The following is a 17,054-nucleotide window of genomic DNA, read 5'->3' on the forward strand; positions in this document are numbered from 1 at the left end:
GCACTCACCTGGCTTTGAGCCTACTCCTCCAAAAAGCTCCTCCAAAACCACACCGTTGCTTCAGTGACAAGGCAATGGGAAAAGTCCAGTGGACTTCAGTGGGAATTCAGATCAGCCCTAATTCAGGCAATCAGCCTGGAAACATGCAAGGCGCGAGCAAATACATGAGTTCTGTCATTCCCATTCGTCAGGTATTTTTCTTGGGGGGGGAGTAGGTGGGAAGGAAACCTTTTATCTCAGTGAAGAGTAGGAAACGGGAGTTACAGCGACAACAAAGAGGGGAAAAAAAAACCAACCGCACCTTCAGGAAACACATTCATTACAATGCACTAACACGCAGCACAGAAATATATGTTTGCAATGATAACATATTCCCTTCACCCCATTGCTGACTCAGGAGTGCAACCAGGAAAAAAAAAAAAGAAAGAAAAAAGTTAAAGAGGGATGCTCTGGATTCGAAACAGTGCCCAGGCTTACCTTTACTGGGGTCTTCTGGCTGTGTCGAGGAGAGGCTGGAAGTTGTGGGAAGATTCAGAGGCAAGACGATGGTTTTGCGGGGCTCTCCATTGCTTCTTGGCAATAAATAGCCCCACCACAAGTAGTATCAGTGTCAGGCATGTCCATGGAGCTGGGTGTTTACAGACGGAAAGGTTTTTCCCAGTGTAAAAGCCAAAGGCGGTGGAGCAAGGGTTACTGTGGCAACCAGGAGCTCCTGGCTTTCCTCCCTGCTACACACTTGTGGGGGGGGACACTGGTGTGACTTCTGAGTGGCACTGCAGGGACTCGTGGACATGCAAAGACACTTTTCACCTGTTTTTTTCCATCTTCCCATGCACCCACAGCTGGTATATACAGCACAAAGCGCACCACGGAGAGATGTATGGAAGAGAAGAGAGACCACAAAGCAAAGGGGGCTGAGAGAAATCACCCATGGTTTTGCCACGGGCAGCCCGGATGCTGCTGTACCGAGGAGGGATGGAAGGAAGACTGCAGCCCTCCGGGGCTTCGGGAGGGACTGAAAGCTGGGAAGCAGGTTTTAGGTATGGTCAGTGCAGGGAGCGCTATTCTGGAGAGCAGAGTGGGGAAAGAGTCGCTGTTGACAAGGTAGATTGTCATAGCTGGTGGGATCTAAAATTGCATCCACTTCTGCATTGCTGGGCTGGGCACTGAGTGAATCTTGTAAAAAAAATAACTCAAGCTACTGAATCTAATTGTCTTCTAGGAATCGAGCTATGCCAAGAAGCAGCCCTTTCTCAAAAACCAGCTCCATGCCTGCTGTGCTGCCCCAGGGCTGATATCCACTATGTTATTTTTTTTTCCCCAGCAAGGATCAGTTTGATCCTTGATCATCTGAACTGGCGAATGGCCTTTGCTGTGGGATGATGCACCTGATTCAAGTGACATCAACCCCGTGCATTTTCATCCTGTAAGGTAAAAGGCAAATAATCTCCATGCAACGGTGGTGGTACTGTCTTTTCATGTCACACCGTTGCAAATTGATGCTACATCCAGGTCAGTGTTTCCTCTCAGGCAGATGCTGAAGATTATCATCCGCCTTTCCAAACCTTTATTTAATAGGAGCTGTGGTATGAAATTCTGGTGAAATAGTCCTTGAAAAGTAACCACCTGCTTTTTAGGTGGCTGGAGGCACATCTCTGCTGCTCCCCGTTTTAAAATAAATAGACCTGTCATGGAGAAAAGCCTACGGTTCAGCCGCACACCATGGAGTCCCACTGAGACCAAACCCAACGCTAAATACGTCAGTTTACACTGATGTTCTTTTTAATTGCTTTCTCAGCAGTTGTGCCCAGAGCCCTCCTCATGTTCCAGTGCAGCTCCTGCCCAGCGCCGCTCACCATCCCCCAGGGCCAGAGCAAACAGAGACAGGGATAATATTGACAAATAACAGCGATGTCACTGGGGCTGGACACTGGGACCCTGAGCCTGGGCAGGTGATGGAGGGAAGTGCTTTCCACTCAGGGTAGCTTTCTGCTAAAATATCACTGGTGCAAGCCCTTTGGGAAATTTCCAAGCTGTAGCAGGACTCGGTGGCTGCCCAGGTGAGCAAAGCAGCTGCACGGCCCTTTTTCCTCCCATTTCCAGCTTTCTTGAGAGGCACCAGATGCTCCCCAGCCTTGCAAGGAAGATGGGGTGAGCAAGTCTGTAAACCCTTCAGCAAGCAAACCCTGTCCCCTTCATTAGCCCAGGAAGCACTAAGCAACCTCACCAAAAGCAACCACCAGCCCTCTGTCAGCTCTTTTTTGCCAGGTCCTTACCCACTTTGTAATTATTCTTCTAATTCCTGACTATGCCAGCATAGCTAATAATTTTCCAAAGAGTGTGGGATCGAGAGCTTTGCCAAAGGGCAGCACCTGAGGTCTCACCACACATTTCTTCTTTCTAGAAAATCGCTTACCCAATCATAGAAACCCAGTGGTTAATTTCTGCTACCATTTTGGATAAACTCCCGTTCTGTTGTTATTGCTCACAGCAGTCAGAGGCAGCCACAGCATCCGATGTGCCTGAATCTGTCTCCCCCTCATGCATGTATCTGAGGCATATTCTCCAGTGGCATCTGAAATCAGATGGTGGGAACGTACATTTTGCTTTCAGCTAATAATTGAGAGACTAAACCTGCCTGGCTGCAAGGGACTCCAGGGAAGGGCTTGGAAATTGGCTGGGAGCTTCCTTCTCAACTTATATTGAAGCAGCTCCTGAATGTTTCATCATAAGAAAATTTGACTGCATATTTATATGGCCTCAAAGATACCCAGTTTAAAACTGCAAAATCAATTCACCAGCTGCATCAGTTATCTCTCTCTGGTGTTACTCCAGCTAACCCGGCGGATTCGGTTTTCATCACTTTGCACATGAAGGCATGAATAGGCAATGCCCTGCCCCATCCTCATCAGAGAAAGAGTTTCTTTGCTCAGTAACACACCATTTGCCCACACCGAAGGCTTCAGCTACAGCAGGGTACTTCAGCAGGACAGCAGAATTGAAGCTCAGCCTGACCAAGCGGGCATGACTGCAGTCAGATTGCCCGTCTGACATGCAAAACCAGAAGAAAAAAATCCTTTTTTTTTAAAAAAAAAAACAACTATACCACTGGTCAATCAGTAACCTGGACTAGAAAACAATCTAAACATCACAAAACCATGAGTTCCTACTGCTGCCAAATGCAAACCCAAATCCAGCTTTGATTCAGGGTGCGAACCTGAACTGCAGCTCCGGTGCCGTCGGTGCTCGGTGCTCTGTACCCCGGTGCTCAGGCAGAGCTGCTGCAGCAGCACACGCGCCTGCCACAGAACAGGGGGAATTTTGCTTTGCTCTCCCTGGGGACCAGCACGTACCTTTCGAAGCTGCATATCATTTCAGTAGTTACTCTCAGTCTCCAAAACATCAAGCTCCTTTTATAGGAATGTGCTGCAATTTAGTACCATCAGCAAACCCCGCTGAAACAGGGAGAAACACAGACCCATCAAAGATCCCTGCAGAAACCCACCCACAGCCCACAGCCCTTCCCCAGCGCCGGCACTTTTCTCTGTATCATCTCTGCAGAAATTTAATTCACTTAATCTACCCTCATTTGTAACCCATCTCATTCCCTAGGCTTAGCTAATGATCTGATGTTGTGTGTTATGTGTTTAAAACGCTGTCTAACAATAAATGGTTTATTTTTTCACTGGTAGCATCTTGGTGAAATATTTATGATCACTAGATGTCACTGTAATTTTACTCCGTCTCCAGCCCTACTGAACCAACGTGATTCCTGGGCTCAGTGAGCTCGCTTTAAAATCCTTTCCAATTTACTAGTGATCAGAAAAATACCCAGCTGCTGGGCTGGCGGAGGGTTTCCTAGGGTGGGAAGGGAGAACTGGCCTTGGTCCACTGTTAGTCTGGGGTGCTGTGCACAATGCAAAACCATGCAACTTTGGAGCCAAGCGCTCACACCTGTGTGTGTGTGTGTGTACACATGATGCGTGGCCACACATGCGGGTTTCTGCTCAACACATCAAAGTCCTGCTAATTTAATGTTGAGTAATTAAACCCCTCAGGCCTGTGCACACAGCAAAATGTGTGTGCGGACACACTGTGCCCTGGGCTGTCTGTGGTTCATCGGGGCTGGCACATCTATAAGGCCATCTTATCTGGAAGTCCAGAAATCTGGACTGCAGATTTCCCTGGAGCTTTAACGATCAAGTGCCCTTAAAATTTTGTTGTTGTTCTTTAATAATGCCCCCACTTTTCTCCCAAACACACAGCCCAAATTCCCTCACCATCATCTGAGCACTCCCATCATCCTTTTCATCCAATCATCCCATTCCTACTGCAACTCCGGTTAATCACACAGGCTTTAGGACTCAGAAATCTCTATAGAAGTATCTTGCCTCTTTCACTTGCCCTAAAAGATTTTACAGAATATATTTCTTCAGGGCCGACTCAAATCCACATTCCCTATTTCCTGAATTGTTGATTTCTCCATTGTACTCAGCCTCTGGGATATGGCAGTTTAAATATTATAGACCACACTCCCGCATAGGCACACATGGGAATTCTTTTTTTTTTAATTGGAAAAAAAAAATACCACTGAAATTAGTGGAAAAAAATTTAGCCTGCTTAAAAATTATTTGCCTCTGTCCAATGCCATTATCCAGATCAGCAGAATATATCTTCACTCCATACTCCGGGTCCCGCTGGGGAATATGCCAAAAGCAGGTCTTTCAAGACAAATCAGCTATCCAGTGTGCAGTGCTCCCAAGGCAGCGCTGGCAGCTGAGCCAGAGGAAGCAAAGCTCTTTGCTGGCATCTTTTGGTGAGCCAGGAGAAAGGACTGAGGGCCACAGCTGTCTCCATGTCCCTGCAGTGGCAAGGGGTGGATGGCAGACCCTGGCCACATCCAAGGGAGCTTCACAGCCGTGGAAAATAAGATCTGCTGTGAGGCAATTACACGGAGCCGTGATGGAATGAGGGATGCTGGGGTGATGTGCGCTGGGTAGAATCTAATTGCAGTGCCTGTAACAACAAATTTCCCTTTGAACTAGTCCACACTCACTTTGCAGCAGTCTAGTCCGGCAGCAGCAGGTCTTTAAATGCTCATGGGTTGCCTGCCACTCCTGCAAGTGGTAGCAAGAGGTGGGCTGTCTGGGCAGGGGGTAACGCCACAAGTGAAAGGCACATTCTGGCTTGCTACCCTCACTCAAATTATGGCCTGTCCACCTCTATTCATCCCAGCATCCTGGCTGCTGTAATACATCACATTCTAGTATCGACACCATCTCACTTTTGAAAAGCCTTTCTCTTCAGGATTCATTAAAAAGAGCCAAAATGAGCAAAAATGCTTCTAGACAAGCATTTTATTTTCCTGTGGAGCCACCAGAGGAGCTTTGTTGGCTCCCATAAGGTCAAACGCCTTTCATCTTCTATGCCAACCACAACCTAAAAAGCCCTAAATTTCCTTTGAGTTCTGTTAATTAGCTGAAGCAACACAGTCCTCTCTTTAGAAACCCTCCTCCACATCTCACCCAACAGGACGCACCACACTTTTCCTGATGCGTAACAGCAACACACAAATCAGAAGATAAAGAGAGGCTTTAAAGATTTGCCACTGAATAGACACATTAGGGCTATGCTGCTAATCCTGAAAAATGACTGGGAACCTTGCTAGTACAACCACATCTGTGTTAGGTTAGTGCTCAAGTAGGCACAAGTATCTCCTTGTTCACTGGAGACTCATTAGTCCTGGGTTAAAGCTAATACGGAGTCACCGGTGCTTTGCCTGGGGCAGGAGTAGGTTTGAGGTGCGTTGGGTGGAGCACCTCAAGTTTGGCACGCACCCACTTGCCAAGCTCATGGCCCCGAGGGCCGATGTCTGTGAGGGACCCTTGCAATCCCACCAGCTCTCTTGCTGGGTTCCTCTGCAAGAACAGCCTGAAAGGTCTTCCACCAAGCTAACTGGTTAAAAAGGGTAAGGAGGGACAGAGAAACCAACGGACTAAAGCGACTAACTCATGAAAATGACATCCTGGATCTATTTTCATATATATAGCACACTCTTCTTCAGGAATTGCATGAGTTTTCTTATTTGTTTTGAAGGGTTATAAATGACTTGGGAGCCTGATGGTGCATACATAAAAAGTGTTGAAACAGTTCAGTTACAGGTGTGACAACTTTAAGCCCCATTTATACTTTGGCAGCTCCCTGCACACAGAATCTCTCTCCAGGTCATTGACTTATTTCAACACGATTCAACTCAATCAAGACCCTTCTCAACAAAACCCAGCCTAAACCATTGCCAGTCCAAAGTGCTGCATATTAAGAGCTACCACACATTTCATCATTTGAAAAACAGATTAATATTATAGGGAAAATATTCAAAAGCGAGGCTAAAGTTATGTGGAACACCCTCACATGAACATTGCTGTAAACCATATTTTTAAACAGATTTAATCTTTGTTTACCCAGAAATACCCCAAAGAATAACTTGAACAATACTGGGCTGTGGATTCATAGCACAGATTATTTAAAGCAGATGGTGAGCCTGTGTGGATGCGCTCCATCAGAGAAAATGTGGCCATAATTGGATTTATTTTAATTCACTTATACTTTGACTACAGGAGAAATGCGAGTAAAGTTCCTCATGCAGACAAGCCCTGAGGTTAGGGCTGTCAGGGAGCTGCTGGTTTCCTTGCTCTCAACTCTATCTCGAAAACTGGACTTAAATGCAAAAGTAACATCAGATGCTTATAAGCGAAAGTGAATCCCCTGTCTTAAAGCCTTTATTCATGGTCAGATCTTTCCTCCTTAATTCACTCCGACTAGCACTTTATGCAAGCAGTCCTGAATGAAATGATACTCCCCATAAACAGCATCTCGCTTATCAAAGTGTTTTGCAGAGACCAGGCTAATGCTGGGTGCGGGAGGGCATATCACTCACCTCCAGCAGCTTCAATTTTCACATGCTTTGCAGCAGTGGAAGGAGACGAGTTCCCCTCGGGAGGTGCCATCCCTGCCACGCAGTGTGGAGCCGGGGGAAGGACAGTGACACCCATCTCCAGCCACATCTTCTGCTGCTGCCTTGGACGTGCTGCCTTCCCACCTCTGCCGCCTGGCTCCTTTCAGGGGATTCCTTTCCTCTTCTCGATTTCTAGGCTTCCTGTGTTCCCACACATCCTAGCTGCTACCTGGATGGTACCTAATCATCACTTCTAACCTGGGTTCTCATTAAAAGGAAGACAACTTGCTTTTTCCAGCTAGAAAGGTGCTGGTGGTCTGAGCCTTGACTTGCTGGAAGGTGCGTGCAGCAGCTGTGAGTGCTGTGCCCCAGCGAGCAGGAGGAAGGGGCTCACTTTTCTCTGTACTGAGCTATAATGTATGTACGTATATGCTGTAATTACAAGCATATTGCTGTGCAAATGCATAATAAATAAAACTCTCATTTCCTTATGAATTACACGTAATGGGCTACCCAGTGTTACTAGCTGGACCACGTATCGCATTGCCTGGCCATGCTGAAACCTGCCAACCGCATCATCACAAGCCTCAGTTTCCCTTATCACTTCCCAAATGTTCTCACTTGCAAAGTGCCCCAGCAACCCGTGAGTGCAGGATGCACGCAAGCAGCGGACCAGCTGCCAGCACCCCGCCGCCAGGCTGGCTGCACAGCCGTGGCAGCACGCGGAGATGTGCGGCTCCACGGGCAGATGGTGCGTGGGAACGACCTGCCCGTAGGTACACCTCCGATAGCTGTTTATTTCCACACATTTAACTGATGCTAGCGCTTTTTGTGTGTGTGTGTGCTTATTCTATGTTTTAATCTGAGGAATACTGGCTGGGTGAGGCAGTGCCCAGTTAGTGAAAGGCTGCGGCTGCATGTTGCAATATGGCCAGCACGCCGCCACAAATACAGTGCTGCCACGCCTGCCAGCCCTGTCCCCAGATTAGTCGCTCAGACGTTACTGCTGATGCGTTTGAGCAGAACCCAAACACAATTTCACTCGTCCATCACTAGAAAAATCAAAGCATGTTTCCCCATGCAAGGCACAGAGCGGAAAGCGATGGGGAAAGACCAACCTGGCATCTGTGCTCAGCCTCACAGGGTGGGCAGCCCTTCCCGGAGCCTGCCCTGGGGGAAACAGCTGCCAAGAGCCCTCCAATATACAGATGTTGCTTCCCTTCTACGTTTTTTTTTCCAAATATTTCCTCTGTCACACTTATCTCTGTAGTTCTGATATATATTGGCAGTAGCCTGTTCCTGCAGGCTGCACAACATATGCGCTTAAACTCAAATCACATCAGTGTTTCTTACCTATGTACCAGTACTACCTGGCATGAAATCAGCATATATTCTAGCACCCCACCCCAAACCTTCCAGTTTCACAGAATATTTCTTTTTCTATTTGCTAATTACCACGTAATGCCATATTAATTCCCTTGCAATTGGATTTTCAAAATATTTCTGTAATTGGCCAAAATTTCTCTCCCTGGACATCTGAAAACTAACATTCCCATGTTACATTTCAGCAAACAGCCAGTCTGTGGGTGCTGGTGAGTGCATCGCCCATGGAGTGCGGAGCAGTGGGACACAGGAGGCTGTCCTGAAGGGAAGCAGGATTTGGGGGCCAAAAAGCTGTTTTGGTGATGTTACCTATTTTTGGCCTCTCCAAAGCAGCCCAGGTGCTGGGTATGACAGGGAATGTGGGGATGGCAAGGACAGCATGATGGGACTGCTTGGACAGCTGCACTATTCATGGAAATTCCAGCAATATTTAAGCTGAGAGTAGGCAAATTTAGATCAGATATTAGGAAGAAGTTCTTCCCTGTGAGGCTGGCGAGGCGCTGGTCCAGGCTGCCTGGAGCAGCTGTGGGTGCCCCATCCCTGGCAGTGTCCCAGGCCAGGCTGGACGGGGCTGGGGGCAACCTGGGCTGGTGGTGGGTGTCCCTGCCCATGGCAGGGGGGTGGGACTGGGTGGTCTTTAAGGTCCCTTCCAACCCAAACCATTCTATGACTCTATGATTCAGTTGTCATTGAGCAAGATGGGGAGGACTCTCAGTCCAAGTTGTGTAAGTCTGTTGGTCTTGAAAGGCTCAATACTCTGAGCACAACATGCTTATACGTCCCCGGTGAAGCTGTTCTCACCTCTAGTACCACTGCGAATTCCCAGCAGCCACTAGATGTCACCAGGATTTTACTGGCTTTCTGTTCTATACGCAACTGGGGACCGTAAGAAAATAATTACCATTAATAATACAAAAATGTCCACTTATTCCATTGAACACAGAGCTCAGAGAAGGGTAAAAGTGACCCAGACTCCTACTTCTGCGTGTGCCATCTCTGAGAGTACTTAGACAGAGCACCTGCACACATGGATACGATTTTTAATTTGTCTCTCGATAGCAGGAGAATAGTTTGATATCATAATGATGGAGTTTCTCCAGCTAGGTATCAGGCTAAAACTTACTTTTCTTACTGCATTTATCAGACTCCCATTTAATTCTCCAGCCTTGCTAGCTTTAAAGTTATCCCCCCGGCTTGGTAATCCTGCCCAGCATCACCTAGGCAGTAAAGAGGACAAGGAAAGATTTGGGAATGAGATGAACCAAATGGCTCCACATGCAAACAAATCAGCAAAGCCATTTCTGGGGATACCTCTGCCTCCAAAATGTGTGAAGCTGTAGGAAAGCAAAGGGCTTCCAGCGAGCAGTGCAGTTTACACATACATTTTCATTAACCTTTACTGGTTAATTATTAACCTGTAACCATGCCATTCACAATCTGGAGCATAAAGATTAGAAATTGTGTTCATAATCCCACAAGGCTCCACTTTCTCTCTCACCTCACAGGCACAAAGCCACGTAGCCACAGCCCCGTGGGGTGCTGGCAGCCCACCGCAGGCTCCGCGGGCGCTGGAGCCCCATCGCAGTGCCCCAGTTCCTACACCTGTGCCAGCATAAAATGTGGGAATCCTCCTCCACTGTGTGCTCAAACACGCAGTGCATGAAGCAAGTTGTACGTGCAAATCCTACCAGGCAGGGGCTGAAGTCTCTCGCGGTGGCAGCACAGCCCGTGCCGTCGCTGTGCCCGAGCACCAAAAGCCATCTTTGCTTTTGGTGGTTCCCTCTACCACTAAGGAACTGCTGCTAGTTCATGTGTCTGTCCATCAGGCACTGAACTTAAGGTCTGGCTTTTAAGATACTTAGATACTGAACTGAGCAGAATTCCTTGCTTTTCCTTAAAATCCCTGCTCTCCAGCTGTTGGGTTTTTTTTAACACAGGTATTTTAAGAGTCCTACCCCACTGGCCTAATACCAGCACAAGCCCTAATGCCTGCCTCTTCTTCTTTGGCTATTAAATTATCCATCCAGCTCAACTCTTCAATCAAACCATCCTTGTCCTGTTGTTCTGCTTCTTTGGGCCCAAGAAGATGCTTGTGTAAGTTCGTCCCCCTCACTTACACAAAAGCCCAACAACACAAGCCATCAGAAGGAATTGGGGTCAGCACCTCATTTCCCAAATCAGGCAGGAACTCAGCAGATCCCTGTGAGACTGTTTGGCTTTGGATAAGCCCTAAATGCCACAAATCACTGTAAATAGGAGCCCCTTTCTGAATACATTTCCTTCAAAATTTCCATAGTCAACACTTCGCAGAATGATAGGAGTCCCTTTCTGAATACATTTCCTTCAAAATTTCCATAGTCAACACTTCGCAGAATGAAAGTGTCCACCCCCTCGTCAGCACCACTTATATCCCACTCCTCTACTCAGAGCTAAAGGTGTGTACATATATTCTAAAGGTATATTATATACCCCACAGCAATAACTAATGGAGATGCCCATGTCTGCTGTAGGGATCATTCTGGGTCTCCTACAACACACATCCTTTCAATCTGAAGCCTGCTGTCTTCCAAGAACAGTCAAACAAAACAGACTTTACAGCTCTGTCTGAAGACAGCTTTTTAAATTAACTCTGGGGTTATTTTCATTTGTGTTTCATGACACATAATATATTTAATACAAAAGAAAATATGCCTGGCTTAGAACTTCAGCCAAAGATGACAAGTCCAAAATTATCTCAGCTTAGAAATATTACTACCCAGGTTATTAGTCTTAGGTTTGGTTTATGATCACTTCTTCCAGCAGTGCTGCTACACTTGGAATTAATTGCAGCTTGTGTTCTTTCTGCACAAAGGAAGGTGGAACAGAGTATGCATTTTACCACTGCTTCTTGCACAAATACAAAAAGAGCAAAGGTTGCTTATTGCCATTTCTTTTATGCAAGTTTATCTGTAACTTTGTCACTTTGTAGCCTGCTACTGGTTAAAAAGTGGATATAGGTTATGTTTCATTTCAGTTTTCCTTAAGAAGTAAGCATACTCCTTTTAGGATCAAGAAATTCATTTAAATTTCAAATTACCATTTTTTACCAAATATCTTCTGTTCTCTCTGATAGTAAAACATGTTTAATACCCAGTGGGACTGGCCAGGTCTCAGTCCCATAAGACAGACAAAAAGGAGTGCATATCTGTATTTCATGCCTCAGTTCTTGTAACCCTCTCCTCTTTTCTTGTTTCCCTCACCCCCTGCTCAACATAGGAAAGATCCAGCTGCCAGGTAGGGAAGGTGACTCTACACCCTGGGCTTGCCCACCCAGGACACAGCTCCCACCCGGATAACCCCTCACAGAAACACTCACATGCTCCCTGCTCAGAATCCTCAGATTTGGGCACTGAGATTTCCTTTTTTTTTTTTTTTTTTTTCCTGACCAGGCAGATACACTCTTCAGGGGATATGGTTTCTTAAGAGACGGAAAAAACCTACCATCTTTGTTCCTTGTCTCTTAACAAGAGGTGATGGATCCTCCCTATCTGCTGATCACACCCTCAGGTTGGAATGGCCACCACTGGGGCAACCTCTGCCTCAAGCAATGGCTCTGCCAGCACCACCAGAAGCCCCCAAAGATGCTCACCTCAGCAGTCCGCTACGAACTCTAATACACAACCAATATTAAAAGAAAAACACACACAAAAAAAACCCACAAAGAAATACCAAAACAAACAAACAAAACAAAACAAAAAAACCCAAAACAAACAAAAAAAAAAACCAACAAAAAAACCAAACCCAAAAAAACCCACAACTGCAATGGCCACAGATGGGTAATTCCTTCTCTAGTAAATCACCCAGTCAAGAGTCTAGTGTCTCAGTGCCTGGTAGATGATAAAAGCATTTGGGGACAAAACTTTCCACAACAGCCCCAGCCCCTTTAACACTTTGTCCCCACTAAAGCCAGTGCCAACATGAGTGGTGGATGCTGTGGAGGTAACTGGTGGAGGGGACCTACCACTGCCCTGAATAATGCAATGGAGCAACGGCATCTTGGTATTTCTCAGCCTTGTTAGTTTAATACCACTTATTTAACTTGTCTGTTTGCATTAAGTCCAACACTTTGGATGCCCCGATGTATTTTATGATACTTGCTTGCTGTTGCTTTTGATGGTCTTATTTGTGATTCAGCAAATAGTACCTAAGTAATCAATATTCTGTCTGGGTGGACATTTTATTTATCTACAGAGCCACCATATGAATTTGGTTGGTTTACTGGAGGTCAAACACTTTTCATCTTCTCCATGAGCCAAAGAAAATTGAAAGATTTAAACTCCCTTTGAATTCCTTTGATTAACTCAGGGAAAATATCGCGCTTTTTTTTTTTTTTTTCCCCCAAACTCAGCAGCAGAATTGTCTTCACTATAAATCTACCTCACTTTGACACATTGATCTCTGCATAATGGGCAACATCAAGTGTTGAGGCATGAACTGGAAGATGAAGGAAGCTGTAGAAGAGTTATGAATGGTGCTGTTATCAATTACCATACATACACACATACCTCCTTTGGGATGGATTTTAAAAAACCACCACATAAAATCAATAAGAGCTGTATAATTAGCTGGGGGGGGGGGGGCGTGGAACAAGGGCTGGGATCCTCATGTTTGGGAATTGCACAAAGCACCCACACTGTATCAGCAAATGAATGGTACATCAATATTGCATACTTACATCAGTATCATTCCCCCAGTTGGTCCAAATTCAGACTGTACAAGTGCACGCCACGCCACTGCTTTCATCTCGCGGTTTTGAAAAGCAAGAAGAAACCTGTTAAGTTTCAGACATGGGGAGGAAAAGAGAACAGAAGAGCAGATTTCAGCCCTTTCCCACCTTTCTTGCACAACTCTGAAGTGCCCCAGCTTGCAGGGCTGTCAGGGACAGAGAAACCCAATGACTAAACCAACTGAATAATGAAAATAACACCCCGGATCTCGCTCATATGCTTTTTCTGCTGACTTCTATGATTTTTACAAAAAATTACAATTTTTTTTTTAATTGGTAATGTTTCAGAGTCAAATTTTTAAGATTGCTTAAATGATCCAAGCCTTTTCACATAAAAGTTGCATCATTTTAAATAAAAATATGGCTTAAACCCCCCTCATTTAGCTAAACAGGTAAATCCCTATATCGACACACTTCTGTCCATTTGGTGACTTGTTCCCAGTTATCGCATTTGATCTGGAACTGGTTTAAGATTAATTAAAATAAGTCACTCTTTCGATACACTGCAACTTGCATTCATTTGACAAAATTAATGTGAAAAGCAGAGTCAGGTTAAGCATATGAGGATTCTTCATTTTGACAGGACCTAATGGTGGTTCTCAGCGGGACTTAGACACCACTGCCCAGGATCACACAAACTTCAAATACACTTAGCTTAATCAGCTTACACTTTGCGTGAGGGAGAACTGACTTCTTCCAGTACAATCATGGCCTGAGTACCTGTGCAAAACATCCAGAAGTTTGCCTCGGGTGGTTTTCAGGGATTCAGATTTGAAATTATGAGAATCTCAGGGATGCAGGATGCGAAGGGGCAGCAAGAGCTGCTGGGGTCCCACACCCTGCGCTAGGGCAGGTTCAAGCAGACCACACCTGCATATGGTGCAGAAGAAGAATTAAAGAAATCCTTTGTGTTGCAACACCACCAAATCCCAGGTTTGGCACAGGGAGCCAAGGAGCTGCCTCCCCCTGTACCTCCCACCCCGGCAGCCCCAGCTCCCTCCCACTCCCCACCAGTTCACCGCTTGCCCTCAGCCATCTCAGACAAAAAAAAACTTGTTATCCCTTCTCAGCTGTCTCCCTCGTGGACTAAACAAAGCCTGCTCTAGCCACAGTTTCTGATAAGGGTTGTTGTTTTTTTTTTAGAAAGCTTGAATTATTTTTGTTGGGTTTCTTCTGGAGTCCTTCCTCCCCCCTGCTGCACCCCCTCGTTCATGTTATGCAGCAAAACTGGACACATCTTTGCGTCTAAATCACCGCAGTGCCTGGACCGCTGCTCGCTGCTCTTTGTAAACAGCCTTTCAGTTTAAATACATCCACCTTGCCGCAAAATTATTAAACTGTATTTCCTCTCCTGCTTTAAAGGAATGTCGCAGGCACTGTGTCAAAAGTCCACTGAAGATAAAGGCAGATCAATGCATGCTGCAGCTCCATCTTAGAAATAAATTAGATTGGGCAAAAATTATTTGTTCTCAGAAATCTGTTTAGCAATGTATTTTTCCTGTAGACATTTATGTATTGCTCAATAAGGCTTTCCAGTAACATGCTTGGTACCAATGAGAGAGAAAGAAGGAATACATGGGATAAAAGTCATGCAGGTGAACCAATGGAGCCAGGAGCTGAGGAGGAGGAAGATGAGGTGGACAACCTTCCATGGTTCCCTAGGTAGTTTCAATTGCATTCTGGAGTTCTTGTTTCACTCAGATGCAAGCGATGCTTTTATGCACCTTGGGTATATTTTTCTAGAGAGCTGACATGTGTTTTAACCTCTGACTCCAACAGGCAGGTGGGTGCACGCACATCCCCAAAATGCCATCCCGCAGCGCTCCACCTTTGGGCTCATTTTTACTTTCTGCACATTCAAACTTTCTCACGCTACATTGGCGTTGCTAAATATTTACACGAGGCAGCAACACTCCTGGCTGCGGTTAGCAGGGAGTTACGCATTTGCAGCATCTGTCAAGGTGGGTTTGTTCCTGCACTGCTGGCTGAGCAAGCGCCCACGCCACCTCCCACGCCCCTGGAGAAACAACCCTTTCCTCGCAGCCATCACCAAGCAGTTTTTATAACAAATTACACCAAGAAAACAAAGGTGTTGAATTCTTATTGGGCTTCCCCTCCTTGGGGAAGCAAAATCAGCTCTTGGCTTTCACATCTCCATTGCAACCCTGCATGACCCTACTGCCATGCAAACATCTCTGGTTGGCGTGGCGGTGACAAAGAGGGGTCTCGCTGGAGCGCAGGAGTTGTAGATATGAAATGCATTTGTCAACACTGCAGCAGTAACAGGAGGTTGTTACATCAAGATAAAAGTGTCCAAAATAGGTGGATCAAGCTGGCAGCGAGCAGCAAGGGAGGCCGCTGCAGCCAGCGGGAATGGTCACAGCCGTGCGGGATGCTGCCCCCGGCTCTCTGTGAATGGCACCGCTTCACAGGGCTTTTATATATCCTTAGAAAACTTGAGTGAATGAGTGTCCACCTCCAACCAACTGCCAGGTAATAACAATCTGTTTACTACCAACCATCTGACGCAGAGGTGCTTGGCAGCACCGTACAAGAATACCAGGGCTTTTCCTTCTGCCAGTCCCTAAGCTAAAAAGAGACGATTTGCCTCAATCCAGTTTGGCTACAGACGTGCTTGCGGGGCACTCGCAGCAGACAAGCCCGCGAGCAATTTGGCTCTGAAGACCCTCAATAGTATTTCTGGACACCTGATTTTCTGCAACTGGGATAAGATGACCGGCTGGTGGTCAAGGCAGGGAAAAGGCTGGAGAGGACTGAAGCAACTTCTGGGTGGTGATGTGTCACGTCTCAGTGAGCAGAACAAGGTGACATCCATCCTCATAGCCCGAATGATCTTCTGACAGTAGTTGGCTGGGTTTTTTTAAGGGATGATCTTTTATCATGCTGAAAGAGACTTCCACCGAACCCTTAGGAAACATCTCCTGGTGACTGGATTCATGGCTCCATGAATCATTAGACATTCAATCAATCATCGATTTCTGGTTTTTTGTAAAATAGCTATTGATGTTGTACATTATTAGTTTCTTGGCACCTGATACTAGGCTTTCATCAAAGCAAAATGCTGATGCAATTAGCAAAGGATACCAATTTATGCAGCAATTCACATTATCCCTCAAAGCTTCATTAGCCTCAGAAGCTAAGGCACTGGAGGGAAAATTTGGGGAAGTGTTCTGCTACCTTCAGCAGCTCAGCCCATCTGTGCGGCGGCGGTGCTCCCGCATTGGGCTGCCCTTCGCGGCCGGGGACAGGAGATCTGTGCGCAGCACAGGGAGAGGACGATGATGCCCCCAGCCACCCCAGTTCCGCCTGAGGACCTGCTCACATGTTTTGCACGGGTCAAAGCCATCACATGGGACTGACCATATTGCAACAGCCACAGTCAGAGCAGCCAGGGGCACTATTTGCAAGGAAAACCAAAAAATTAAATTCAGGTTCCCTGTCCTAGAGATACCCTGGAGATCCTGCCGGCGGGTGATGCTCTGCTGCTGTGGCAGCATGCCCTGACAAACTCATGCTTCTTATTGTTCCCTACAAACACTCCTGAGGTCAACAAGGCGTAATTGCCCCATTATTCCATAGAAAAGACAGACATCAGCAGGAAGCAGCTGCTGGTGGGATGGAAACCTCACGTAGTGGCCCTTTCGCCAGGAAGGTAATTTCATCTTCACAAGCTCTGAACACAACCACCCCTTTATACCTGTTTCACTGCATTTACCAGCAAATATTTGGTCTCTGGGGTTTTGGTGTAGGTTTTTTTTTCTTTTTCTTTCAGCTGAATAATCTTTATTATGTTGATCGCCGTTGTCATCTGCCTCTCCACAATTCTGAATACAAGCCTTGCCCTTGACTGCACAACACAATGAAAGCCTTCAGGTCACAGCTTTTAGAACACTCGATATTGTTTTTTCTTTCTGAAAAGAATAAATAATG

General features: G+C 46.2%; 1 protein-coding gene across 10 annotated transcripts in view; it reads right to left on the bottom strand.

Moving 5' to 3' along the window:
• The window catches only part of LOC130159149 (arylamine N-acetyltransferase, pineal gland isozyme NAT-3-like), a 37,779-nt gene that overhangs the window by 10,029 nt on the left and 10,696 nt on the right, over positions 1-17,054 (bottom strand). For 5 of the 10 annotated variants that reach the window (XM_056360440.1, XM_056360438.1, XM_056360435.1 and 2 more), the window contains 8 exons: positions 16,840-17,035; positions 13,824-13,973; positions 13,053-13,148; positions 6,938-9,214; positions 3,354-3,455; positions 2,417-2,575; positions 478-628; positions 9-135 (listed from right to left, as the gene is read on the bottom strand). The exons of 1 other annotated variant lie outside the window; for it this stretch is intronic. The gene's annotated coding sequence lies outside the window, so the exon portion shown is untranslated. Of the gene's footprint in view, positions 1-8; positions 136-477; positions 629-2,416; positions 2,576-3,353; positions 3,456-6,937; positions 9,215-13,052; positions 13,149-13,823; positions 13,974-16,301; positions 16,808-16,839; positions 17,036-17,054 lie in introns of those variants that run through there. 4 more of the 10 variants (XM_056360433.1, XM_056360439.1, XM_056360437.1 and 1 more) reach the window with 2 other exon arrangements.

The sequence above is a fragment of the Falco biarmicus genome, chromosome 15 (genome assembly GCF_023638135.1).
Source record: "Falco biarmicus isolate bFalBia1 chromosome 15, bFalBia1.pri, whole genome shotgun sequence".
NCBI classification, from domain to species: domain Eukaryota; kingdom Metazoa; phylum Chordata; class Aves; order Falconiformes; family Falconidae; genus Falco; species Falco biarmicus.